The sequence below is a fragment of the Anolis sagrei genome, chromosome Y (assembly GCF_037176765.1).
Source record: "Anolis sagrei isolate rAnoSag1 chromosome Y, rAnoSag1.mat, whole genome shotgun sequence".
NCBI lineage: Eukaryota > Metazoa > Chordata > Lepidosauria > Squamata > Dactyloidae > Anolis > Anolis sagrei.
The window spans coordinates 16,351,946-16,379,874 of NC_090035.1; the positions used below are offsets into that span (position 1 = coordinate 16,351,946).

Here is a 27,929-nt window from a genome sequence, read left to right on the forward strand (position 1 = left end):
CAAAACTAAAAAAAACCCAACGAAACTTAACCAAAATTGCCATGCCCATAACACAACCCACAAGGTACAAACATATCTACTCAAAATGAAAAACAACACAACAACACACTCACAAAACGGCAAAACAACAAAACTCAAAAAACCCCAACGAAACTTAACCAAAATTGCCATGCCCATAACACAACCCACAAGGTACAAACATATCTACTCAAAATGAAAAACAACACAACAACACACCCACAAAACGGCAAAACAACAAAACTAAAAAAAAACCAACGAAACTTAACCAAAATTGCCATGCCCATAACACAACCCACAAGGTACAAACATATCTACTCAAAATGAAAAACAACACAACAACACACTCACAAAACGGCAAAACAACAAAACTCAAAAAACCCCAACGAAACTTAACCAAAATTGCCATGCCCATAACACAACCCACAAGGTACAAACATATCTACTCAAAATGAAAAACAACACAACAACACACCCACAAAACGGCAAAACAACAAAACTAAAAAAAAAACCAATGACACTTAACCAAAATTGCCATGCCCATAACACAACCCACAAGGTACAAACATATCCACTCAAAATGAAAAACAACACAACAACACACTCACAAAACGGCAAATCAACAAAACTCACAAACCCCCCAATGAAACTTAACCAAAATTCCCATGCCCATAACACAACCCATAAGGTACAAACATATCTACTCAAAATGAAAAACAACACAACAACACACTCACAAAATGGCAAAACAACTGAGCATGCGCATTGGTGCCCAGCCGCAAGTTCCCTGGCGCGCGCACACAGTTCCCTCTGCGGAAGCCATGCCCACTCCAGGCCCCGCCGCGCCGCTTCCCGCACACACACCCCCGCCGCATGCACACACACAACCCCACGCTCCATCACTCCCCCCGCCGCACACACACACACGCAACCCCACGCTCCATCACTCCCCCCGCCGCCACACACACACGCACAACCCCACTCCCTCCCGCTGCCGCACACACACACGCAACCCCACGCTCCATCACTCCCCCCGCTGCCGCACACACACACACAATCTCACGCTCCATCACTCGCCTGCCCCAATCTTACCTCCTTTTACTTCACGCCACCTCCAAACCCCACCGCACCCCTTCCCGCCCTGTCAAAATCCAGGAAAGACAGGAAGGAAGGAAAGAAGGAAGAAAGAGAAAGGGAGATAAAGAAAAGGGGGAAGGAAGGAAAGTTAGAGAAAGAAGGAAGAAGAAAAGGAAAGAAAAGGAAAGATGGAAGGAAAGAAAAAAGAGACAGCAGAAGAGAAAGAAAAAGGGGGAAGGAAGGAAAGAGGTAGAGAAGGAAGAAATGAGAGACAGAGGGAGGGAAAGAAAAAGGGGGAAGGAAGGAAGGAGAGAAGGAAAGAAAAAAGGGAATGAAAGAAGGAAAGAGGGAGTGAAGGAAGGGGGAAGATGTAGAGAAAGAGGAAGGAAAGAAGGAAAGAGAGAAGGAAGAAAAGAGACCAGAAGAGAAAGAAAAAGGGGGAAGGAAGGAAGGAAGGAGAGAAGGAAAGAAAAAAAGGAATTAAGGAAGGAAAGAGGGAGTGAAGGAAGGGGGAAGATGTAGAGAAAGAGGGAGGGAAGGAAAGAAGGAAAGAGAGAAGGAAGGAAAGAGGCCAGAAGAGAAAGAAAAAGGGGGAAGGAAGGAGATAGAGAAGGAAGAGGAGAAGGAAAGATGGGAGGGAAGGAAGGAAGGAGGGAAAGAAGGAGAGAAAGAGGGAAGGTTGGTCACAGCAATGCGTGGCGGGTAAAGGTTGTTATTTCTATGATTATTATGATGCTATTATTCCTATGAGACCCTTTTAGGGGGAATGGGAGAGGTGTCAGGTCCCGGAGGCAATGCATTGCATTATTGTTATTGTTATGATGGTGGTGAAATAAAAGGAAATAAAAAGCGAAAGAAGGAAGCAAACAGGGAGGGAAGAAAGGCAAAGGAAGAAAGGGGGAGGGAATGAAGGAAAGAGAGAAGGATGAAACCAAGTAGTGAAAGAAGGAAAGAAAGAAAGAGGTAGAGAAGGAAGAAAGGAGAGAAAGGGGGAAGGAATAGGTAGGTACCTCTCTTTCATAATAGTCCAGATATCTACCTCAACTTTGATAAGTTTTACTATAGGCCACAGCAACGCGTGGCACGGCACAGCTAGTACAGTATAATAGTCTTATAGCCCATTCTGATTTATCTGGATTTGTTTTGGTGTTTATTTATTTGCTGTATTTGTATACCGCCTTTCTCAGCCCATAGGCGACTCAAGGCGGTTAACAGGGCAAAATTCAACGCTTGCAATGTCATAAATACAATTAAAAACATAACATAACATATAATAAAAACTAAACAAATTAATAAAATATAAATTCATAGTATCTCCTTGTTAAAAATGTTGTTGGACTCATGGTCTGGTCATTCTATTTTCCTGTGTCAGTTACTCTGCATTTGTAAACGTTTGTTTAAAAAGCCACGTCTTGACATTTTTCCAGAATGTTAAAAGGGAGGTGGCCAATCTAATATCTATAGAGAGGGCGTGCCACAGCCAAGGGGCCACCACCGAGAAGGTCCTGTCCCTCGTCTCCGCCAAACGTGCTTGTGACGAAGGCGGTAACGAGAGCAGAGCTTCCCCAGACGATCTTAAGGTCTTAGATGGTTCATAAGGAGAGATGAGTTCAGATATGTAAGTTGGGCCAGAACCATTTAGGGCTTCAAAGGCTAAAGCCATCACTTTGAATTGTGCCCAGTAGCAAACTGGCAATCAGTGGAGCTGGCGCAACAGAGGAGTTGTACGCTTCCTGAGCACCGCTCCTGTTAGCAATCTGGCTGCCGTTCGTTGGACCATTTGAAGCTTCTGGACAGTCTTCAAAGGCAGCCCCATGCAGAGCGCGTTGCAGTAATCTATATGGGATGTAACCAGAGCGTGGACTACCGTGGCCAAGTCAGACTTCCTAAGGTAAGGGCGCAACTGGTGCACAAGTTTTAACTCTGCAAATGATCCCCTGGTCACCGCCGAAACCTGCATATATATTCATGCATAAGTTCCCATATCATTGGGGATGTAATTTTTTGTTCACAGTGCAGTCGTTGCATTCGGTTCAGTTGTGTAATAGGTGAACCTTTTCACCTGATGTGTAATCTTTTATTAGTTCCTTCAGTTTGATTCACTGACATTGAAGAAACAGGCTAAACAGTATCTTCATTACCGATTGGATGCCATTGAACATTCCTTATTATGCAATGGAGCAATAAGCAATCTTATTTGGAGTTATGCAATTGGTTGTGCAACTTCACCATTCACAATGAGGGTAGTGTGGTGCAATCTGCATGGGTAAATGTATGCTACACAAAAGAGATGTAAAATTTGAGCCTGTGTCTCCTATAGGTGACATGCTTTCCGCTTTGTCTCCTCTGACCCAAGGACTGTGACTAGTGGTGAGTCATTAACAGGCGAGTAGTGAGAACGATAGCAGCTAGGAGATTTCTAGTAAGGCCTCTGAAACTCCCAATGAAGGGGTTCCACATTGTCTTTCCATTGGCAAGCATAGACTTTTAATAAAAAAAAACCCAGATAGGCCTTTGACCGTCGAATTGGTTGAATGTAAATAGGGTTTTTAATCTTCCTTCTCTCTCCCCCCCCCCCCCCCCCCCCCGGGTATCTATGTTAATAGAAAGCTGTCTATATATATGTATGTATGTATTTAAAATATGTTTGCTTTTATTCATTTTTCTATTATCAAGTTCCATTTTTAAGAGAAAGTATGAAGTATGATCAAATAAATAAAGTCTCCGGGTGCATCTACACTATGGAAGTATTTTGTTTGAAATCATTTTAATTGCCATGTTTCAATGCTATGGAATCATGGTAACTGTTTTTTCAAGGCATTTAGCTTTCTCTGCCATGGACATATGGCAGTTAAAGTGATGTCAGACTGCATAAATTCTAGAGTGTAGATTCACTCTATCATTCTGTCCCCATTGCAAAACTGCTGATAGCACTTCAGTTTCGGTGGCTTATTGCCTCAAAACAAAGGATAGTGGAGATTTTTGTTTGCAAGTTTAAAGTACGTTGACATTCGGAAATCCTGAATGTGAGAGAAAGTGAAAACGAAATGGCCAAATGGCTATTTCATTTAGCGTTTTGGGACATAAGTTGAAAAATGGAAAGCCCTATGAGAATTAGATAGAAATTTGTGTACATTTAGCTTGGAGAAGAGAAGGCCGAAATGGAATGTGATAGCCATGACGAAATAATGTCACATTAAAGAGGGGGGTATGCTTTTTTCCCTACTGTTCTGGAGACTAGGACAAGGAGCAATGGATTCAAATGGCAGGAAAAGAAATTCTACCTAAACTGTACAAAGAATTTCCTGATTATAAGAGCTGTTTGACAATGGAATATGCTGCCTTCAAGGGGTGTGGTGGAGTCTCCATCTCTGGAGGTTTTGAACCAGAGGATGGCCATCTGCCAGGGATGCTTTGATTGTGTTTTCTGTGCCTGGCAGATGGGGTTTGGACTGAGTGGCCCTTGTGGTCTCTTTCATGATTCCATGCATGAAAGGGCGAACTAGGATCAAATGGTCAGAATGCTTGACTAGGAAAGCACTGCTCAAATTTCACCTTGCTGTGGATTTAGTGTGTACATGATTGTCGGATCAAGGCGACAGATTATAAAACACTTCACCAAATACAAGTGTTACAGGGATTGCTAAGCACTAGTAGAAAAGTGGATATGGTGAGGGCCAAATTAATTCCCATTAATTTGGCCCTCACCATATCTATATCCAGTATTCAGTAGGAAGAAGGAAAGGGATTCTTTCTTATAAATTTAGATTTTTGCAGTACAGTTTCCCTCTGTGTAATCCATTGGTAGCCACTCTGTATATATGCACAGACTTTGAAGTAGCCTGCCAATTTATGGTGGCCTCATAAATTTCCTTCGGCCAGTAATGCACAAGGGGTGGTTTTTCCAGTTCTTTTTTTTTTTTTTTTGAAGCATAGCCTACAATACTTGGTGTCCATTGGAGGTCTCCTATCCAAGTGCAAACTTAGCACCCACTATCAGGCAGGATCATTTAGACCAGTAGTTCTCAATGTTTTTTTGACAAGGGACCACTTTGACCAGGGACCCCTCTCCAACATTAGTACCAAAAGGGTTATAAATCAGTTTTTGGTCAACTTTAGATTCAGTTTGATTATTTGGGGTGCTGATTCAGAAAATTGCATTGGAAAGACCACATCAGCTCTAGTTTCTGATACAGAACATATGCCACCCAGTAGTCACCATCTGGTTGCCCACAGAAAACCATATTTAATAATCTAGAGCTGATGTGGTAGTAGTAATCTTTCGTGAATAGTCAGCCTCTCCCCTTCTGACATTCCTGTTGCCTCAGCACTATAAGGAAATTTCACGAGACCAGTCGCTCTAGTTGCCGCATGGTTTCAAGGCAACGGTGTAGTAATGGTGAGACTGCAGACCATATTTTCATTCTTGGGGACCACTGGTGGTCCACAGACCACAGGTTGGGAACCACTGATTTAGACTTATGTAAAGATGTGCTTGGCAAAGAGCTGTAGCAGAATGTCCTGGTCCTCAAACAGCAACTCCAAGCCACCCTCATAGCTTAACCTAGAATTGCCTGTCACTTTCCTGGCAGATGTATGGCAGTGAAAAAGTGGAGAGGTTACCTTTTCACCCTTTAATCACTTATGGGGCAATGGAAAATGTGTTTTTTATTAGGTGTTACACTTTTTTTCTTTGTATAGCATTGGCCTTTAAGCCTGATCTGTCCTAGTGATGAGTGATAATTGTTACCCCGGTGGCGCAGTGGGCTAAAGCACTGAGCTGCCAAACTTACTGACCAAAAGGTCACAGGTTTGAATCCGGGAGCGGGGTGAGCTCCTGCTGTTAGCCCCAGCTTCTGCCAACCCAGCAATTAGAAAACATGCAAGTGTGAGTAAATCTATAGGTACCACTCTGGTGGGAAGGTAATGGTGCTCCATGCAGTCATGCTGGCCACATGACCTTGGAGGTGTCTACGGACAGCTTAGAAATGGGAGATGAGCACTAACACCCCAGAGTTGGACATGACTGTATGTAGCGTTAGGGGAAGACCTTTGCCTTTGTGCAGTGGTTCCTAACCTTTTTTGGCTTTGCTTCACAAAGCATCTGTAAATTCCCAATGCCCCTTCTGTGACATATAATTCCTCTTATTAAAAAAATGAACTCCTTCCTATTCATGTGAAAGAAGCCTTTTGTTTGCAATTCAATGGCACCTTTAGTATTCTTTCGTCCTAAAGAGATACAGACAGTGAAGCGAGGTTCAAAATTTCAGGTTTTTGGGTTTTCTAACGTTATGTTTGATTCCATTTGTTGATATGTTAATTCATGTTCTTTCTATGCTCATTATTTATTCAAAAGCCATTTCCCCCACCAAAACAACACAAGTATTTTAAGTAGCCAGCAAGATATCAGGAAAAAAATAATGGGAATTAAAAATGCAAGATTTCTATGCTGAAACGTGATGAATACTTTTTTACTAATTAAAACACTTTGTGCTTGCTAAAGTTAAATAATGAAACAGAACAACTATCACATAGGCATAGTAATATCTGAGGCACCTGCACTGAATTCAGGGTAATCTAAGTGTCCAACATCATTGTGTGTCTTTGGTGAGAATCTGCGGGAAGATCCTGTCACCTGACATTATATTTCTTGCAGCTGATCATCTTTTGTTTTTTTTTTTAATTTCATACAAAAATACTGACTTACCTATGCAAGTAATAATTATGCTTTGGAGTTTTTCACAGATTTGTTGCTACATTCATATGCAGAACAAAAAGTCATTTTATATGTTTTGCATAGCTTGTAATGTGAAAAGAACCCCCGAGAGGAGTGGGGCTGTTCGGGATGAAAGGTGCCTTCCTTTTCAGGGCTTATGCACTTTCTAGTTCATTTTATACTCTCTGGGCTTTTGCACCTTTCCATTGTCATTAGCGGACCGCCATATACATTCGGGTTTTAATTTAAAAAATCTATATATCACAATCTATATAGACTGTATATGAGGCCTCTAGCACCATGAGAAATGCAAAATATGCACCAAGGGAGATGTTAACAAGCTGGAATGTGCCCATAGAAGGGCGACTAACATGATCAAGGGTCTGGAGTACAAGCCCTTGAGGAGTGGCTTAAAGAGCTGGGCATGTTTAGCCTGAAAAAGAGAAGGCTGAGAGGAGACATGATAGCCATGAGAAAATATATGAGGAGAAGTCATAGGGAGGAGGGAGCAAGCTTGTTTTCAGCTGCCCTGGAAACTAGGACATGGAATAATGCCTGAAAACTACAGGAAAGGAGATTCCACCTGAATATGAGGAAGGACTTCCTGACTGTGAGAGCTGTTCAGCAGTGGAACTCCCTGCTTTGGAGTGTGGTGGAGGCTCCTTCTTTGGAGACTGTCAGGGGTGTTTTGAATGAGATTTTCCTGCTTCTTGGCAGAATGGGGTTGGACTGGATGGCCCGCGAGGTCTCTTCCAACTCTTTGATTTGCATTTTCACCTGGGGGAGAGCCAAGAGCCCTGTTCTTCATCTTGCAGGGGGGGGGGGGGGCACTGGTATGTAGGGAGCTTTGGGTCAGATGATGGCGTAGGGGGAAAGACAGAACTTCCACAAGCTGTCTTGACAGCCAACAATGTGGCTTCAAGCCCCATAGAAGTTCACATATATTTATAGAACTCTTAATGTCCAAGTCGCCTTGTCTTTGCTGGCTTGGTGGGAGTAACACGACTGCAAAAACATTTAGTTGAAGACTGTGAGCATTCTTCTTCAAGGGGAAGCCTACACAAAATTCCTTGGGAATGAGAGACTGAGAGAGAAGTGCTCAAGATCTCAGAAGCAAGATTTTCAAAAGGGGGTAGGTAAAAACATACATTTCAGCTTATTTTCTATTAGAATATGCCCAAATTTACAAAGTTCTCAAAAACTGGAAAGAGCTTGTGGTTTTAGGACCTAAATGTGGGAGGTCCAGAGTTTTAAGCACTTAACTTTTAGAAACCTGGGTTTGTATATGTGTGTTTGGTGCTGAATTTGGATTGTTACGTCTGTTTCTGAGATACACCTCAGCAAAGGTATTATTTTACCACAGCTGTACCTGTTCAGTTTGGCTGAAAAAGATAGTGAAGAGATTTGCTTTATATTGTTTGTGAAGAATTTATCATATTCTCCAAACCTTTCTATAGTTAGATTGTATTTAGTAAACATTAAAAAAAACCTGAATATGAGAGGAAATGGAACTGGATGATCTTTCTATACCCAATTCTAATTGCCAATAACAATCTATTTCTATTATTTTTTGAATGGATTTAGAAAATACATTTTATATGTTTTTACTGATGCTGTATATATTTTAATCTGTGTTTTAAGTTTGTAGGGCGTTTTGAGTCTTATATTGGGAAAAGAGTATGCTGTAAATGCAAAATAATAATAATCATCATCATCAATAGTAGAAAACTGCTTTTTTCGTATCAGGAGCGACTTGAGAAATGGCAAGTTGCTTCTGGTGTGAGAGAATTGGCCATCTGCAAGGACATTGCCCTGGGGACACCCAGACGTTTTGATATTTTACCATCTTTGTGGGAGGCTTCTTTTATGTCCTTCCATAGGGAGCTGGAACTGACAGAGGGAGCTCATCCATGCTCTCCCCAGATTCGAACCTCTGACCTGCTTAAAGTGCAAAAGACAAAGAGTGAATACCATAAAAATAAAATACAGAGCAGCTATGGCTAAAGAAGGCTCTCAATGGATAGTTCCTCGGAAAAATCGAGAGCAAAATTAACAAAAAACAAAAACAAAACATGGATGTGGCCCACAAATGGAATTTGAAAAAGGAGACGGAGGGCCTGATTCTTGCAGCCCAAGAACAGGCAATTAGAACAAATGCCATCAAAGCCAGAATTGAAAAGTCGATGACAGATCCCAAGTGTAGACTCTGCAAAGAAGCAAACAAAACGATAGATCACATCCTCAGCTGCTGCAAAAAGATTGCACAGACAGACTACAAGCAGTGGCATAACACCATTGCTCAGATAATCCACTGGAACTTGTGCCACAAATACCATCTGCCTGTAATAAAGAACTGGTAGGATCACAAGCCTGAAAAAGTTGCAGAAAATGAACACGTCAAACTACTCTGGGACTTCCGAATTCAGACAGACAGACAGAGTTTTGGAGCACAATACTCCTGATTTCACGATAGCGTTAAACAAAATATGGATTGTTGTAGGTTTTTTCGGGCTATAACAACAACCCAGTGATTCCAGCCATGAAAGCCTTTGACAATAAAATATGGATCGTTGATGTTGCAACCCCAGGCGACAGCAGGATTGAAGAGAAACAACTGGAAAAGCTGACACGATACAAGGATTTAAAAATTGAACTGCAAAGACTCTGGCACAAGTCAGTAAAGGTGGTCCCTGTGGTTATCAGCACACTGGGTGCACACTTAAATACAGTCAGCACTGATCTGCCAGCTGCAAAAGGCCACCTTACTGGGATCTGCACGCCTTATTTGCCGATACATCAAACAGATCCAATTGAACAGACAGCAGAATGATCTTGTTTTCTGTGGACTCATCTTGTTGTGTTTCAAATAATAATAATAATAATAATAATAATAATAATAATAATAATAGCAGCACTACCTTTTCCCTGTTTTGTTTTGTTTTTTGGAGGGGGGTAAAAACAACCTGCAGAGATGCCGCTGTCTACCTTCTCTCTTGATGAACAGTTTATGGTAACTTTGTGTGTATTACTCCTGGTGCACTTAATGATATGTGGTGGCACACTGCACCCTGGCTCACCTTTTGATGTTTGTCCCTGTCCCAAAAAACCAGTCTTCCTTTGGGATAAAGCCATGTCATTTTAAAAGGGTTTCATTTTGGTTTCTGCTTACAGTGGACCTCAAACAGTCATATTGTTGTCTGGAAAGAATTGTATAGTGAGTTGGAGATAATTATGCTCATGACAAGTATTGTGCATGCCACAATGTGCAAGCTGAGAGAAAGGCTTCCTGAGGGCCTTAGAGTGAGTGTGTGCATGTCTAATGCACATAGATGTAAATACAACCCTCGTTATATCTAGAAATTAATGCTGACACAGATAGGTAATTGACCTCTGCTCACAAGTGGTGTTGCGGGTGTCACACACAGCTCCAGTTGGGAAGTGTTCACTGTCTTGTCCCTTTGCTTCATCAGGTGTGTATCTCTTTCCATCAAATGTATTCATGTCCTTCTTCATCCTTCTATGCCATCTAGGCATACTGTTGTGTGAAAACCCAAACATTGTGATGTGGCTGAATCTATATAAACCTGCTTATGCAAAACCTATGGGGATATGCATAATTTATTCAGAGCCTGGGATTTGTATTTCCACGGCGCACGCTGGGGGCCAGCCTTTACACAATGGAAGCTGGGAAGGAGAGGGAACAGTGGGAGAGGCAAACTCCTTCATAGACAGGAGAAATCAGTGGAGACACGCTCTGTCTGAGAAGGACCTTCATGGTACTACACATGAAAGGGAATTATTTAGCTCTTGGATTATAGTGAAATAAGAGAAGAGATCCAGTAGTGTAGCTAATGCAGGAGAGGAATGGAATAATTACAGTTTTCTGACTAGGTCTACATTTCAAAACAAAATATTTGCATAGATGGTATAAAAGGTTGAATGTGAAATGGGACATTTGGATGTCTATTGCAGCCTTCCCCTATATGGTGTCCCCCTTGAGTTTTGGATTACAGATCCCATCAGCATGCCCTGTGGTGAAGGTTGATGGGATTGGAGTCTGAAATATCTGGCAAATGCCAAGCTACTTTACCAAATAAGCGGATTGCAATATTTCTTTCTCCATCTCCCTACTGTACACCATAAGCCTAGTTCTGAAAATGCTGCTTCCCCTCTAAAAAAGAGTAGCACTTCTCAGCTGCCAAATTCGTACTTTAGTTGTTGCCAGTGAGTATATGTTTTATGGGAGACAGAAAAGAAAGGTAACAGAGAATTTGAGTTATAGTCTACAGTACCTTTTATTGTTGCATAGCTGGTTTCCTCCATTCTGGCTTTCACCTCAGTACAACCATGCTGTAAACTAGGATGAAAGATGATGGCAGGGCTTTGCAGTGAGCATCGCTGCTAAACCAGGATTTAATTATGGTCTATACTAATGTGTAAGTTTGGAAAATTTAATTTAAAAAATCCACTCCTCCAAATATTAGGTTGACTTATCCACAGATCATCATAAATACTGAATCTTACCTGTTATACCTGGCGTGGGTTGGTCCATGAGGTAATGAAGAGTCGGAAACGAGTGAACGAATGAACAACAACAATCTATCTGAGTAAAGTGGCAAAAGACGAGAGAAACCGCAAGTCGCTTCTGGTATGAGAGAATTGGCCATCTGTAAGGAAATTGCCCAGGGGATGCCCGTATGTTTTACCATCCTGTGGGAAGTTTCTCTCATATCTCAACATAAGAAGCTGGAGCTGACATATGGGAGCTCACCCCACTCTCCGGAGTCGAACCGTTGATCTTTTGGACAGCAGTGCTGCCAACACAAGGGTTTAACCCATTACTCCTATCCCTTTTCAATGGCTGGACTGGAAAATAACAACACTCTTTGTTGCTGCCCCTCAAAGAACTGGTCCTTTCCCCTCTCTGCAGAATAATCTTCCATGGTTCATATCAAAAATTATAATTTTCCCCCCAAAACCTGGCTTCAACTTATAAAAGAAAATACCCTTGCCTTTTTAAGCTGCAATTCCATCTGAACATGAGGAAGAACTTCCTGACTGTGAGAGCCGTTCAGCAGTGGAACTCTCTGTCCCAGAGTGTGGTGGAGGCTCCTTCTTTGGAAGCTTTTAAACAGAGGCTGGATGGCCATCTGTCAGGGGTGATGTGAATGCAGTATTCCTGCTTCTTGGCAGGGGGTTGGACTGGGTGGCCCATGAGGTCTCTTCCAACTCTATGATTCTATGCCCACATTTAAAATGTTTCAATAAATGTTGATTTACTAAGTAGGTGTCCCTGATTTTAACCAAGCTGTCATTTTTAAAGTATTTTTGATGCAGATAATTATGAAACTGTTAGTCATGAACACCATCTGAGACCCCATGTTTCTATGTGAGAAAAGATGAGGAAAGCATATTCTAAAACAACACATGCTCCAGTGTACATTTGATATGAACATGCAAAATTTATCGGTGATATCCAGTGAAGATGCTTTCTCATGACAGTTCCCTCTCATCATTCCCACGTAGTGAGAACATACAATTCTCTTCTGGTGTGAGAGAATTGGCCATCTACAGAGACGTTGCCCAGGGGATACCTGGATGTGTTACCCCGCAAGCTAGAGCTGACAGACAGGAATTCACCCCATTTCATGGATTCAAAGTGGCAACCTTCAGGTCAGCAACCCAACCTTCAGGTCAGCAGTCCAGCTGGCACAAGTGTTTAACTCACTGTGCAGCCATAACCGCAGTGTTGAGGGGGTGAAAGTCTTCCTGATGTTTTTTTTCTGCTCCATTGTGACTTACAGAATTTGGGCTAACAAATGGGTGGTCCTCCAATTGTGTGGACTTTAAATCTCAGGTGAAATACAGCAAAACCTGGAAAATAGATGGAATTATGAGCCATGGTGTTTTTACCAGCCATTTTTAGAAAGGCCTTTGCCAACCAGGTGCTCTCCAGATGGGCCAAACTGCCACCCTCATAACTTCACAGCAAGTATCTTCTTTTGGGATACTGCAACTAGGCTGCCTAGCAATTAATGTGTACTTCATGAGTGAGCAAACGAAAAAGTAAGAAGGCTGGGAGCTATGTTTAGATTTCCCCTGTTTTTCTTTCTGGAATAACTGGAAACAGAAGGCTTTGGTCTGTTTCACCAAGGGAACTATGCCGGCAAGAAGTTTGTGGCGGTGTTTTTGTTGACATTGGCAGAATGCAAAAAAAGGTTTGAAAGAGTCAATCTGATGTCTCTCTTTCCTTCTTCGTTTGGAGGAGTCTTCTTTCCCATTTTTCACTTTGATCTTCCATCTGTTCTCAGCAGCTAAATCTGTTCTGTAATTAACATAGCTTGCAAGGGTGTTGGGCCCTCTTAGTAACAAATTCAGTTTCATTTTTATAGTGAGAGCTTAAAGCTCTGGTACGTGAATTCTTCCCTTTCCTCCCTCATTGTCACGTACTTTTTAATGACTCTAGTGGAACAGGTGTCTTCTCTTCAGAGGCTATGCACAAAAAGAACAATCTTCAACATAATCACACTTCTTTTTTTTCTTTCCCTACAGTTATAGTTTGATGCATTTCTTCATGTGGGAAATAATACATAAACATTAAGAGCAACAGTAGCTGAAACAATTGCAGGCTAAGCTACATATTATGGTAAAGGTTATTTACCAGACCATTGTATTACATTTCTAACAGAACAAAACAAAGAGATAAAAAACCACAAAGTTTGCAAGATTGGTATTCGATTAAATGTCCTTTGACCAGTATCTGGCCACTTGGAGTGCCTCTGGTGTTGCCGCAAGAAGGTCCTCCATTGTGCATGTAGCAGGGCTCAGGTTGCATTGCAGTAGGTGGTCAGTGGTTTGCTCTTCTCCACACTCGTATGTTGTGGATTCCACTTTGTAGCCCCATTTCTTAAGGTTGGCTCTGTATCTCATGATGCCAGAACGCAGCCTGTTCAGCACCTTCCAAGTCGCCCAGTCTTCTGTGTGCCCAGGGGGGAGTTTCTCATTTGGTGTCAACCATTGGTTGAGGTTCTGGGTTTGAACCTGCCACTTTTGGACTCTTGCTTGCTGAGGTGTTCCAGCGAGTGTCTCTGTAGATCTTAGAAAACTATTTCTTGATTTAAGTCGTTGACGTGATAAAGGTAAAGGTTTTCCCCTGACATTAAGTCCAGTTGTGTCTGACTCTGGGGAGTGCTATTGATCTACTCACATTTGTACGTTTTCGAACTGCTTGGTTGGCAGAAGCTGGGGCTAACAGCAGAAGCTCACGCCGCTCCCCAGATTCAAACCTGCAACCTTTTGGTCAACAAGTGTAGCAGCTCAGCGATTTAACCCACTGCACCATCAGGGGCTTCACATATTATGACAAACAGCTAATTTTTCCTTGGTGTTGATTCTTGGTTCCAGTTGGATTTCCTACATAAACATTAAGCTGTATAATAATAAATACATTTCCATGGGTATCCAAATAATAAATACATTTTCATTGGTATCCAAATGTTGTTGATGTTCCTTACTGTTGTCCATAGCTACAATTGCAGGGCCACAGGTCTCCCCTCTTGCTTCAGAGAGCAGGATTTGGAGATCAGAAGAGATCACCTGCTATGCAAGAAGATACAATCAAAGTCCTCCCATTCCAGCATCTGCTTAGAAACCTCCAGGAAGGAAGACACCGCCACACTCTGAGGCAATATATTCTACTCCTAAACAGCTCTTAACATTAGGAACCCCTTCCTAATATTTAGGTGGAATATTTGTTTTCCTGCAGCTTGAATCCATTGCTACGTGCTGTAGTCTCTGGAGCAGCAGAAAACAAGTTTGGCCCCTCCTGAATATGACAGCCTTTCAAATATTTTTAAAATGTGCATCATGTCACCTCTAAGCTTTCTCTTCTCCAAACTGAATGTTCTCGGTTCCCTAAGCTGTTCCTCATGATATAAATAAATAAATAAATAAATAAATATAAAATATCAAAAAATGCATTAGTTAATTGAGCCACTATTGCATCGTCCATGGCTCACAATAGGCAAGTGAACCTACTGGAGCGAACCAAAACCAAACCACCAAGCTGTTTACTGAAAACTTAAATTTGTCCTCTTGATGCACTTTACTCCATCCCCTAGCGGAAAATTAAACCCCATAGTTTGTCCCATCCATATCTCTCACCAGATAAACTACTCCATTTTCCTATCTCACCCAGAGTTTCCTGTTTTTATCCCTGCATTTGGCCCAGCCCACTTTGTTCAATTCTTTGTTTTTAACTTTTTATCTTACCGTATACCTTGTGTTTTATCCCACTGTATTATTTTTCTTTTATTGTTTGTATTTTATTTTAGTTATTACGTGCTGTATGTATCTTATTTTGTTTATTGTATTTGCCAGGTTGGCCTCATGTTAGCTGCCCTGAGACCCTGTGGAGAGATGGTGGAGGGGTATAAATAAAGTTTAATAATACAGTGTTCCCTCACTTATCATGGGTGTTGCATTCCAGGACCACCCCCAAAAAGTGAAAATCCGCAAAGTAGGGACGCTATATATGTATATCAAGTTCTGAGGGTGAGGCAAAAGTGAGAAGAGATTTAAAGGCACCGCGCACCTTTTTTTTTTTTTGCTATCTATCTCTGCTTTGCTTTGCTTGACTGCCTCTCTCCCAAGGGGGAGGGTGAAACCCCCTTCCACACTCCACCACTGCCAGGAGGCAGGATTAGAACATCGCTCTGGGCAATGGCAACCATTCATAAACTGGGAGGCAAAAACCTGCGAAACAGTGTCCATGAAAAGAGAACCGCAAAGTAGCGAGAGAACACTGCAATAAAATAATAATTGAATTAAAAGGGCAGACATTTCAGTGCAGTTGCCAAGAGAAAAATGAAAAATAGCTTTCTCTAATTAGAATAATATAGTTGAAAGGGGCCTTGTGGACCATGGAGTCCAACCCTCTGCTCAGTGCAGGATCTCCAGTGAAAGCATCCCCAGCATGGAGCTGACCACCAGCCTCTTTTTGAAGATATCCTGAGAAGAAGACCTTACCTTCTCTCTAAACCAGTGGTTCTTAAACTGTGGGCCATGGACTACCAGTGGGCCGCAAGGACGAAAATCTGGTCCGCTAGCCTCCTTCCTCTTTATTTATTTTGTTTCCGCTCCTTTCACACCGCCTGCCACATCTTCCCTGTCACTGACCAGCCCCGACCCCTTGGATAGAACACATCAGCTCTAGATTATTAAATATGATTTTCTTGGGGCGAGGAGATGGCAACTACTGGATGGCATGTGTTCTGTATCCAAAACTAGAGCTATTGTGGTCTATCCAATGCAATTTTCTGAATCAGCACCTCAACCAAAACAAATGTAAAGTTAACCAAAAACTGATTTGTAACCGTTTTGGTACTAATCTTGAAGAGTGGTCCCTGGTCAAAAAAGCTCTAGGCAATTGGTTCCATTACTGAATGCTTTTTCCTGCTGTTACGTTGCTTCTAATGTTGAATTGAAATCTCCTTTCTTGTAACTTAGAACTCTTAGATCTGGTCTTATCCTCGGATTAAGCAGCAAACAGGCTTCCTTGTCCTTTTTGTGACAGTCCTTGAAGCATTTAAAGAGTGGAAACATGTGACAATTGCACCTTCTCTTTACCAAGCTAAACAAGCCTAGTTCCTTCAACCTTTCCTTATGTGTTCCAATCTGTACACCTCTTATCATCCTTGTTGCCCTTCCCTAAGCCTGCTCTAACTTGTTTATATCCTTCTCAAAATAAGACTTTCAGAACTGAACACAGATTGGCACAGAATCTAGTGGGATTATCACTTCCCTCTGCTCAGAAACGTACACTTTTAGCCGTGGGGAGAGGAGGGTAAGAAATAAAACTGTATTGTTGTGATGATTAAAATAGCATCTAGCTTTTTTGCTGCAAGGTCATGCTGCTGGCTTATATTCAGCTCATAAGCAACGAGAACCCCAAGGTCCATTTTGGATTTACAGCATGTTGTATTACTGCTGAGCCAGGTGCCCACCTGTATACTGTATTTGGACTGTGTGCCCAAAAATTCTCATTTATCTCTATGAAATATTATTTGATTGATATCTGTCAAATTCTTTAGTTTAACTAGGCCCTTTTGCATTATATCCCAATCTTTCAATGTGTTAACCACCCCTCTCAGTTTTGTGTCATTTGCAAAACTAGTAAGGATATCCTGCACTCTGCATCAAAGTTACCGAAAAAATACTGAAGAGTAATAGCGCAAGGAGAACACTGAGGCATTAATCCCTTCATGTTTAAAGGGCATCTGTTGATGATGACTCCTTGAGCCCAGTTTTCCTATCAATTATAAGTCCAGGTTGTTATGAGTTTTCTGGGCTGTATGACCATGTTCTAGAAGCATTATCTCCTGACCTTTCACCTGCATCTTTGCAGGCATCCTCAGAGATTGTGAGGTCTGTTGGAAACTAGGAAAATGGGGTTTATATATCTGTGGAATGTCCAGGGTGGGAGAAAAACACTTGTCTGTTTGAGGTAAGTGTGAATGTTGCAATTTGCCACCTTAATTAGCATTTAATGGCCTAGCAGTTTCAAGGTCTGACTTCTTACTTCCTGGGGGAATCCTTTGTTGGTAGACGATTAGCTGGACCTGATTGTTTCTTATCTGGAATTCCCTTGTTTTTGAGTGTTGTTCTTTATTAACTGTTATGAATTAAGAGTTTTTAAAATACCATTGGCCAGATTTTGTTCATTTTCATGGTTTCTTCCTCTCTGTTGAAATTGTCCTCATTCTTGTGGATTTCAAAGGCTTCTCTATGTAGCCTGAAATGGTGATTGTTAGAGTGGTCCAATATTTCTCTGTTCCCAAATAATATGCTGTATTTAGGTTGGTTCATAAGGGATTCTGGCCATGAAAGCCTTCGACAATACAGTTATAGATACATCTGACAGAGTTTCCATGTATTCCACGTTCAATCAATTTTCTAAACAAAATATCAGATGCTTTGCAGAAATCTAAATGAATGATATCCACAGCATTCCTACCATGTAGTAAACAAATGATTGGATTAAAATTACGCCGTATATAATATTAGTTTGGCAAGATTTCTTCTTATCAAATCCCAACTGAATTCTATTGCTTACTTCATTGCCATCAAGATACTTGCAAACAAACCTCTGTATAATTCATTTCAATAATCCTCCTGGTATTATCCACTTATCTACAGGAAGTCCCCAAGTTATAGATATCCGAATCACGTATGACTCTTGGTTAAGAATGGGGGTGAGACAAGAGGAAGTGAGAGAAATCTACCCCTGGGAGGAGAAATCCACTCCTGAAAGAGTTGTTATCACTGGGAAAAAAGTGTCTCCACTGAAGCTTTATCTCCAATCCTTGTTTCTACAACAAGCCAATTTTTTCAAAATCCAATTCTCACAGGGACAGAAAGTGAGGTAAAATCTTCTGAATAGGGGCACAAGCAGCAAAACAAACACTGCATGGGTGTTAACCCTTCCCTATGCTATTCGAGCGTTTGTATGTGTATATGTATGCAAATTCAACTTAGGAAGAAACCTACAGAACCTTTCTTGTTTGTGACTTGGGGACTGCGTGTATCTCAACTTTCCAGCCAAGAGATGAAAATTCAGCTGCCAGATGTGTTCCCATAAAGTTAAGGGGTCTTTTTGGGGGGACAAGTTGGCCAGATGGGGTTCGTTGCCTTATCCCGAGTCAGCCTGCTTGACTATGTGTTAGTGCAAGTATAATCCAAGAGGCTCACTGCTGAGAGTGGGGCAGAAAGCCAGGAACCATGTTTAATGTGTCAGGAGCAACTTGAGAAACTGCAGTTGTCTTCTGGTGTGAGAGAATTGGCTGTCTGCAAGGGCGTTTCCCAGGGGATGTAAGATGTTTTGATATTTTACCATCTTTGTGGGAGGCTTCTCTCATGCCCCCACATGAGGAGCTGGATCTGACAGAAGGAGCTCAACCCACACTATTCGAACCTCGGACCTGTCGGTCTTCAGTCCTGCTGACAAAAGTGTGACCCCATTGAGCCACCAGGGCCAGAAACCAATGAACCAATTATTGATCACTTTTCCCCTTTAATTTGCTCGGTTCCCGTGTGGCCTGGAGGCACCTGTGTCATTTGAACTGATTGTTTTATAACAAGCATCCTCAAACTCAGACCCTCCAGCTATTTTGACCTCAAACTGCCAGAAGCCCTAGCCAACATTTTCAATGGTCAAGAATCTGGGAGTTGGAGGCCCAAACAGCTGGAGGACTAGAGTTGGAGGATGCCCGTTTTTAAATTTCTACTAGGAGCATCTATTTGATGCAGCCAGAAACAGCAAAACATTTTGTGGGATTGAGACACCAGCACATTTTATTAGGCAAGAGCTTTGTGGATTGCAGCCTAATAAGATGTGTTGTCTTTCATGTTGATAGTTTTTTTTTTATAGTTGTTTCCTGAGAACTGCTTTTCATTGGGAGAGAGACAGCACAGTGCTGTGGTTTGGGCCTTGGACAATGACTCTGGAGAGCAAGATTCAAATCCTTTCTCAGCCATTGGATGGCCCTGGGCATGCCAAAACTATCTCAGAGGGGAAGACAAAGGGAAACCTCATTTTGAACAAGTCTTGTTAAGAAAAATCCATGTGAAAATTGCCCCAGGGTCGCCATAGGTTGCAAATAACTTAAAGGCATAGAGCAATTCCACTTGTCCTTGAGATACATGGGGCAAAGTTCAAGAAAGAATGACTCTTTCATGTAGTGAACAGATTGCTGCAGTGTTTCATGTCATTACAACATAGAGTCATAGACTTGGAAGAGACGTCATGGGCCATCCAGCCCTACCCCCTGCCAAGAAACAGGACAGTCGTGTTCAAAGCACCCCCAACAGATGGCCATCCAGCCTCTGTTTAAAAGCCTCCATAGAAGGAACCTCCACCACACTTTGGGCTCGAGAGTTCCACTGCTGAACATAATTTGGGCATTGGCCAACATCAGATAAAGAAGCCACCTAGCAACACATTGCTGTTTGCAATAAATGGAGTGTATAGGATTGACTTTACAATTCTGGCTTCTGCCGCCCTCTTTGGTTAAGGTGGAATCTGCATTGATACTGTGCAATGCATTGTGGCAAATCTTTTTTTCATGCAGCAAGTCTCTTTTGTGAATCTTCTGCAGTGTTTGCAACTAGATCTGCAGAGCAGCTTTTTAAACACTGTCATTCCTTTAGTCTGCAAAAATGGGAACTGGTGGTTCTCCTTTAAATAATCTGTCGAAATTTCGGGAAACGGGGAGGCTTTAGTCTGGTTGTGGTTCCTCTTTTTGTAGGACTGTTAGAGAAGTACTGAATGGACCACAGAATAGATAGTCCCTGGATAGATCCGTCGGATTGTTTTTAATGTGTCATTGAAAAAGGAAAATTGTGGTATGCCTTTTCACTTTTCCAAATTCCGCCTAGCCAATAACCTTCTGTAGTAGAAAGGAAATAAAGCCATGTGCCCAGTCAATCTCATTAATACAATGGCACTTGATTGCAAAGTTTCCAAACTGGGGATCCTCCAGTGATGTCACACTAGATCTCTTCTCACCTGCAGCCACGATAGCCCTATTTACTTGGACCAAAGAGAACTATAGCACAGTTCTTAAAAAACCCCAAGTCAGTGGATACTAGGATACAAGACAGATTATTGCTCCGAGTATTGTTTTCATTGTCTAAAATTGGACATGGAGGGGAAAATAGCAGCAATAGGAATTGACCTATGATAATTTCAGTTACATTTTGCTGCTGTTTTTTTTATCAGAAGTTTGCATTTACTTTGAGGGATCTGGTGGATGGGAAGCCTCCAAGGGCCCTGCCTATGTCTTTGGAATTTGAGGACCATCATTTCCTGTTATTGACTCAGTCCATCTGCAATGGCGCTCCGGGGAGCAGTGTGAGCTTCCGCTGTTAGCCCCAGTTTCTGGCAACCTAGCAGTTCAAAAACATTCAAATGTGAGTAGATCAATAGGCACTAAGTTCTTGTGGTTTTTTTCGGGCTATATGGCCATGTTCTAGAGGCATTTCTCTTGACGTTTCGCCTGTATCTATGGCAAGCATCCTCAGAGGTGCACCTATGGCAAGCATCCTCACCTCACCTCTGATGATGCTTGCCATAGATGCAGGCGAAACGTCAGGAGAAATGCCTCTAGAACATGGCCATATAGCCCGAAAAAAACCACAAGAACTTAGTGATTCCAGCCATGAAAGCCTTCGTCAATAGGTACTGCTTCTGCGGGAAGGTAACGGCGCTCCATGAAGTCATGCTGGTCACACGACCTGGGGGGGGGGGGGGGTCCTACGGACAATGCTGGCTCTTTGGCTTAGAAATGGAGATGGGCACCACCACCCCAGAGTCAGAGACAACTACACTTAATGTCAAGGGGAAACCTTTATCTTTACCTTATCTGTAATGCAGTCTTCTTCTTCTACTGCCTTCCACTTTTCAGAGTCTTAGCTTCTTTACAATAGGGCCTCGACGCTGTGTGGTTAAACTATGTCCATATCAGAAAAAGATTTTTGTTTTTAAAGGAAATAAGAGGAGGTGACATGACAACGAGGGGGGCTAAGACACAAAATGTTAACATGAGGCTCTTGCTTACATATTACGTATTTTGCACAGGTTGCACAGCATGGCAAACCAGAAGGCCAGCAATAGCGCACATTTAAAAGGTTCCAGGTTCAATCCCCATCATGTCTAGGTAGGGCTGAGATAGTGATCTCAGCAGAATAATGATTTTCCCAACACTAGGAAATCTCCTGCCAAGCCATATAATTATGATGCTCTTTGCAGTCACTTTGAGACAAATTCTTCAGTAAACACATTTCCTGCACAGCATAATTCCCCAAGAGACTTTGTAAAATATGACAGAACTTTTTGTTTTACCTACAATGGGAAGAAAACCTATAGGATCTATGTATCCTTGCATACAAAATATATTCAGATCTGCATTCCTAGGCTGGAAAATCTTTTTCAGCTCTGGGCAACACCTTTGAAGATGGTCGATTTAGTTAGTGTAAGATGGTACTAAGCTGGATGAGCCAACAGCCTGACTTGGTATATGGCAGTGGTTCTCAACCTGCGGGTCCCCGGATGGTTTGGCCTTCAACTCCCAGAAAACCTTACAGCTGGTAAACCGACTGGGATTTCTGGGAGTTGTAGGCCATAACATCTGGGGACCCACAGGTTGAGAACCACTGGTATAAGGCCTCTTTCTGTCTGTTTGTGCTGCAGAGTTATTGTTTAGTTATAAATGAGCAAAGCTGGGTAGTTTTGTTTTTGGTGTCGTCGTCCCCCCCCATTCCCAGCAAATTCATTTCCCCTTTCTCCCCAAACACTAGCCCTTAAATATTTGTGAACATAGACTTCTTTTTCCTTTTATTCCCTCCCACCCCCTTTTCAGGTCTGCTGCTATTTATGGATAAATATGATCAGGGTTACCTTGCAACCTGATTACAGAACAATTTGTAACCCAACTGATTCCAAAATAGTCTGAGAGAGTTTGCTGTTGTCTGTTAACAGCAGATGTTCAAATTGCTGGCACCTGGTCCCCTGCAGCATGTTTACAGCCAGCCTCGGTAACCAAGAGAAGAGCACTTCTTTGTCTTCTTTGGCAAGCAGGTTGGCGCAATTGCAAAACAGGTTGGAGGTGCGTAGAAAGCAGAGTCATCTCTGGGACCTGCTGCTTCACATTATTCAGTTGAGATTGGCTGTAATCTAGCTGGTTGGACAGTGGTGGCATCATCATTGACATTTTGATGTTTTCTGTATCCTTCCTCATTAGAACTCCAGGCTGTATTTTATAAGTATTCCCTTTGTTTGTATGTTTCATAGAATCATAGAATCATACAGCTAGAAGAGACCACATGGGCCATCTAGTCCAGCTGTGTCACACTAGATCTCTTGTCACCTGCCGCCATAATAAAAAAGAGAACTCAAGGCAACAATGAGTTGAATTCGCAATTTATAAGACCAGATGTTTGTTAAAATGCAATCAAAGCAAATAAGTTGTAAAGACCAATCAAATATTTGCATATTCTTAGAAAACCTATTCATATAAGCCAGGCCTGTACAACCAGTGGCCCCCCATATGTTTTGGACTTCAGAATTCCTGACCATTGGATACACTGGCTAGGGCTTCTGGGAGTTGAAGTCTCAAACACCTGGTTGTACAGGCTTGATATAAATGGTCCTCCAAAGCTAAAAATGTCAGAACTATCCATATTTCTAACGCAAAGGGTTTTTTAGGGTTGCTATGAGTTTTCTGGGCTGTATGGCCATGTTCCAGAAGCATTCTCTCCTGACGTTTTGCCCACATCTATGGCAGACATTCTCAGAGGTTGAGGTCAGTTTCCGACAGACCTCTCAACATCTGAGGATGCCTGCATTAGATGTGGGTGAATCTTCAGGAGAGAATGCTTCTGGAACATGGCCATACAGCCTGGAAAACTCACAGCAACCCAGTGATTCTGGCCATGAAAGCCTTCGGAGTCTAACACCAAAAACCAAATCCGTGCCACATATAGACATGAACAAGGGAGTGGGAGAAAGTTTATTTTTAACTGCACCTACCAGAAGTTTTTTAAGTTTGGATCACAACTCCCCGTGGGAGTTGTGATCCAAACAACTGACTTTCCTAAGTCTTGAGATGGAGGCTTTTGTGTGTAACTTTTGTTGTACCATGGAACATGAACTATGAGGTGTTCATACTGTATAGAAGTACTGAAATCAGAATTACTGAACACGTTGGCATCTTTTTTGGTCATAAGGCAGTTTTGTACTTGCTCTGTATGTGTCTGCAAGTCTTCAGAGACATTTTTGCACAAAGGATGGAAACCTTGATGAAAAGCAGAGCTTTCCTTGAGTTTTTCTTAGCCTGGAGGTGAGAACTCTTACAGTAAGAGCCAAGCAATTTCTCAGCCAGCCAGGCTCTTTCACCAAGGGAGATGTTTTGAAAATATTCTTCACACCCTGGTTGAATGCAATCAAAGGATTGGACCAAATGTATTTTAAAAGATTAATTTCTCTGCTTTTCATAAATCCCAGACAGTATGAATATTCAGTGCAATGATAAATATTACATTTACTAAAAAGAAATAAGAAACAGTAGTTAAAATGGCACCAGGTAAATTCTGAAAATACCCTGGGAAGAAATATGATGAAGTCCTTTAAAGGCATTTAAAAGGCCTGGATGATGGCATCTAATATGGATGCAGATCCTCTGTGTGGAACACCTTGTTCATGAAGATGTGCTTCGGTGGTTTGGTGTCTGAACCAAATGGCTGCCATTCATATATGTCTGGGTTTTTTTTTTTTCATGTCAGGAGCGACTTGAGAAACTGCAAGGCACTTTTGGTGTGAGGGAATTGGCCATCTGCAAGGGTGTTGTCCAGGGGACGCCTGGATTTTTTTGATGTTTTACCATCCTTGTGGGAGGCTTCTCTCATGTCCCCACTGGAGCTGACAGACGGGAGCTCATCTGCGCTCTCCCCTGATTTGAACTGCCAACCTTTTGGTCAGCAGTCCTGCTGGCACAAGGGTTTAACCCATCGTGCCACTGGGGGCTCCTATATATATGTCTGGTAGGTATTGGCATGCAGGTGGTAAGCAAGAACTGTGTATATGAGGCCTAACATGGTTACTGTTTTTTGCAGGAGAACAAGTTGCTGTACAGCAACTCCTCATGCTTGTGACCCACAGACTCCTTGAATTTCCGAAGCCATTGTTCCTGTTTCCACACCAGTTCCATGGAGAGACCTAGATGTTTGGAAGGAGAGTGGGTCTAAATGGTGCAATGCCTTCCTGCATTTTGGAGGATATTGCGTAAGTAACCTCCCCCCCCCCCCCCCGCCTTTATATCTGATAAATTGAGGTATAGTGGGGACTTCATTTTTGTTTGGGCAACAGCTCCCTTCAGTCTTGATTTATCACCATAATCATAGGCCATCACTTGTTGCCAAGTATGATTGTCTTCCAAATGTAAGTTTTGGTAAGAACAGCTGAATCCATACCTACCATCCATGGATTAGTGCGTGGCCAGGGGCTTCCAGATTTCACAGTCCTGCCCCTGTTGTCACTTGCCAATTGTCATGGGACTTCCATTGGTTTTGGATTGATTGGAAGATGTCTATGCATGAATTTGTTTTATGTGTGGGTGTCAGTGCAAAGCAACCAACACACAGTCTTCGCAGAAAGAGGTTCTGCTCCAGTGGCATGGATAGCACAACGATTGGAGGCCCCTCACCTGTTACAGCCTTCACAGTTATTGTAACATAGAATCATTGAGTTGGAAGAGACCACAAGGGCCATCCAGTCCAACCCCCTGCCAAGAAGCAGGAAAATCGCATTCAAAGCACCCTGTCAGATAGCAATCCAGCCTCTGTTTAAAAACCTCTGAAGAAGGAGCCTCCACCACACTCCAGGGCAGAGAGTTCCACTGCTGAACAGCTCTCACAGTCAGGAAGTGTCATTTAGTCCAACGCTGTTCTACTTAAAGACCTCAAAAGAAAAAGTCCACTATTCTCAAAGGCAATTTGTTGAGCAGTTCTTACAAAAAAGAGTTATTTCTCATGTTTAGGTGGATGTTGCTTTTGTGCCATTGGAACCCAGTAGTAGTTTGACTCGCATTTTGAAAGACCAGCATTTGAATCCTTGGTTGGCCATGGAAACCCATTGAGGGACCTCTGCCAAGTTGCTTTCTCTCAGCTTCAGAGAAAAGATTTCAAATCCCATTGAATGAATCTGTCCAAGAACATTTTATGAGAGGGACACCAGGGTCAGAATCGATTTGAAGGCTCATGATGGCAAATACTTAAACATGATACTAACCATTCCACTAAGCTACACCTCCCATCTTCCCTCCCTTCATCATGTCCTTCTTTGAAGCATGCCTCTACACCAATTTTTAATTTTAAAAACTAGCCTGGGTACTCGGCATTGCCCAGGTTATTAGAAGGAGTAATTTTTTTTTAAAAAATTACAAAATGCATAAGGTTGTGGGTGAACTACAACTCACATCATGCAAGGTCAACCCCCTGAAACTCCATAAATACTTAAAGATTGTTATGTTGGGCAAGATTGCTCTAGATCGGTGGTTCTCAACCTGTGGATCCCCAGATGTTTTGGCCTTCAACTCCCAGAAAAAAAGAGTAAAAACCTGGCTCTTTGAACAAGCGTTTGGAAATGCAGCGTAAAAAATAATTATGAACTATGAAGAATGAACATGGAATGGCTAGATGATGCTACTGGACAATGAATTTAACTGGATGACACTGGTGATTATGTTTTTATATGGTTTTTATAATATTATGCTGAATGTTTTAATTGTATTTTTATGAATGTATTGTAGGGGGGATACATTGCATCAAATTGCTGCCAATTCTGTAAGCTGCCTTGAGTCGCCTTAGGGCTGAGAAAAGCAGGCTACAAATACCATAAATAAATAAATAAATAAATAAATAAATAAATAAATAAATAGATGCAGGTAAACTGGCTGGGATTTCTGGGAGTTGTAGGCCAAAACACCCGGACCCACATGTTGAGAACCAACATGCACCGTGTTATCATCCCTCCAGTGTTATCATCCATCCACTTGTTCTGTCATTGAGGACTTCCTGTTCTGTGTAATCCGCAAACCATGATGCTGCTGTGTCTTGCTGGCTGCCTCCCTCCCTCCCACCCACTCAATGGCCAGTGGAATGGCAGTTGAAGGTAGTGGGAGGGGCTCCCAACAACTGCTGGATGAGGCTGGATGGAGATGTATCTTGCTGGCTGCCTCCCTCCCTCCCTCCCACTTTTCTCGACTATTGCCACAGTGGCTGGGACTTGGTGGGATTTGGGGGTCTGAACAACAACTGAAGGACCCTTGTTATCAACTGACCAAAGTTGTTAGGAATCTTATTCCTACGAGTGCAACTGACTGTTATTTCAAAATGACTTTTTGAGTGAGTATACGTTGTTGGGGGAGGTGAATTATGGGGTGCTCAAAGATGATCTTGATTCTCCCAGAATCCTGCAGGAAACATAGTTTGGTCACGTTAGTTTGGAATTTTGGGAATTATGATCCTAAGGTCCCTCTTATGGTGCTTTTCTGGTGTGGAATAAAGTACCCACCTACATTGTCAGCTGATTTATCTGCTCAGGTGGGATTTCCTGTGCCTTTTGCATGTTTGTCTCATTAACTTGAAATTAGCAGAGTCAGTCTGGTCAATTGTGTTTCATTATGTAATAAACCAACAAATCTGTCAGAGATCCAGAGTTGATTGATTGCTCCGATCTCTTGAATAAAAATTGCTTCCAGGTCTTCACAACTGTTTAAGGATTACTACCTTGAGACTGTTTCCAGCTTCCTCTAGGAAGGTTGTGCCACTTCTTTTCAGAATAATGATCAAGGCTGAAACACCAATTCTACTATGTTGCTTCTGTGACTCACACAAATGTGTAATCTATGCCTTCAAGCAGAGCATTGTTAGGAACAGTCTGGATTTTACTATAACTTTTTAGTGGTAACTGCACCCACGCTCAGTGCCACTATATAATGCCTTTCCATCTTAAACCTCGATCATCTTTCCCTTCTCTTTTGCAGCTGCACTGCTAGAAATGCTTTGCATTGACTATTGCCTTTTGATTTTTAGCTTGACTAGATATGGATTTTCTTCTTTGGCTCTGTCTTTGTCTTCTTGTTCAGTTTTAGTATGCCTTGGTCTTCCTTTGACTATGTGAAGGATTTTGTGGTTCAGTCTGTCTTTGGCTATTCCTTTTCTTAGGTGTTACTAATTGCATACTCATTATTCAAAAAATGTATGGTGTGCGGGTGGAAAATCCCAGAGAAAAGCAGGTACTCCAAGTGTTTGCACTGTTTGGTTGAAGGTCACAGAATTGGCTTGTGTCCTTGCCTTCATTTTCCCTCCACTCATACTAATAGTTTTAGGACATTTTTCACTCAGAAGAGACAATAATATGTCAGATACTGATAGGAAGTCTGCCTGTTGGCTGCTGCTTTAGGTGAGGAAATCTTGGAATCCTCACAAGATGTAAGATTTACCCTCTAGATCTCACAGTCCTCATTGTTGGTGTCTCCAGTGTCGTACTGGGATCTGATAGCTT

General features: G+C 42.1%; 1 protein-coding gene across 4 annotated transcripts in view; it reads left to right on the forward strand.

The window, feature by feature from the left end:
- Positions 1–27,929, forward strand: part of LOC132782007 (DCN1-like protein 3) — a 54,122-nt gene that overhangs the window by 19,833 nt on the left and 6,360 nt on the right. For all 4 annotated transcript variants that reach the window (XM_060786635.2, XM_060786638.2, XM_060786634.2 and 1 more), the window contains one exon: positions 24,479–24,647. The gene's annotated coding sequence lies outside the window, so the exon portion shown is untranslated. The remainder of the gene's footprint in view (positions 1–24,478; positions 24,648–27,929) is intronic.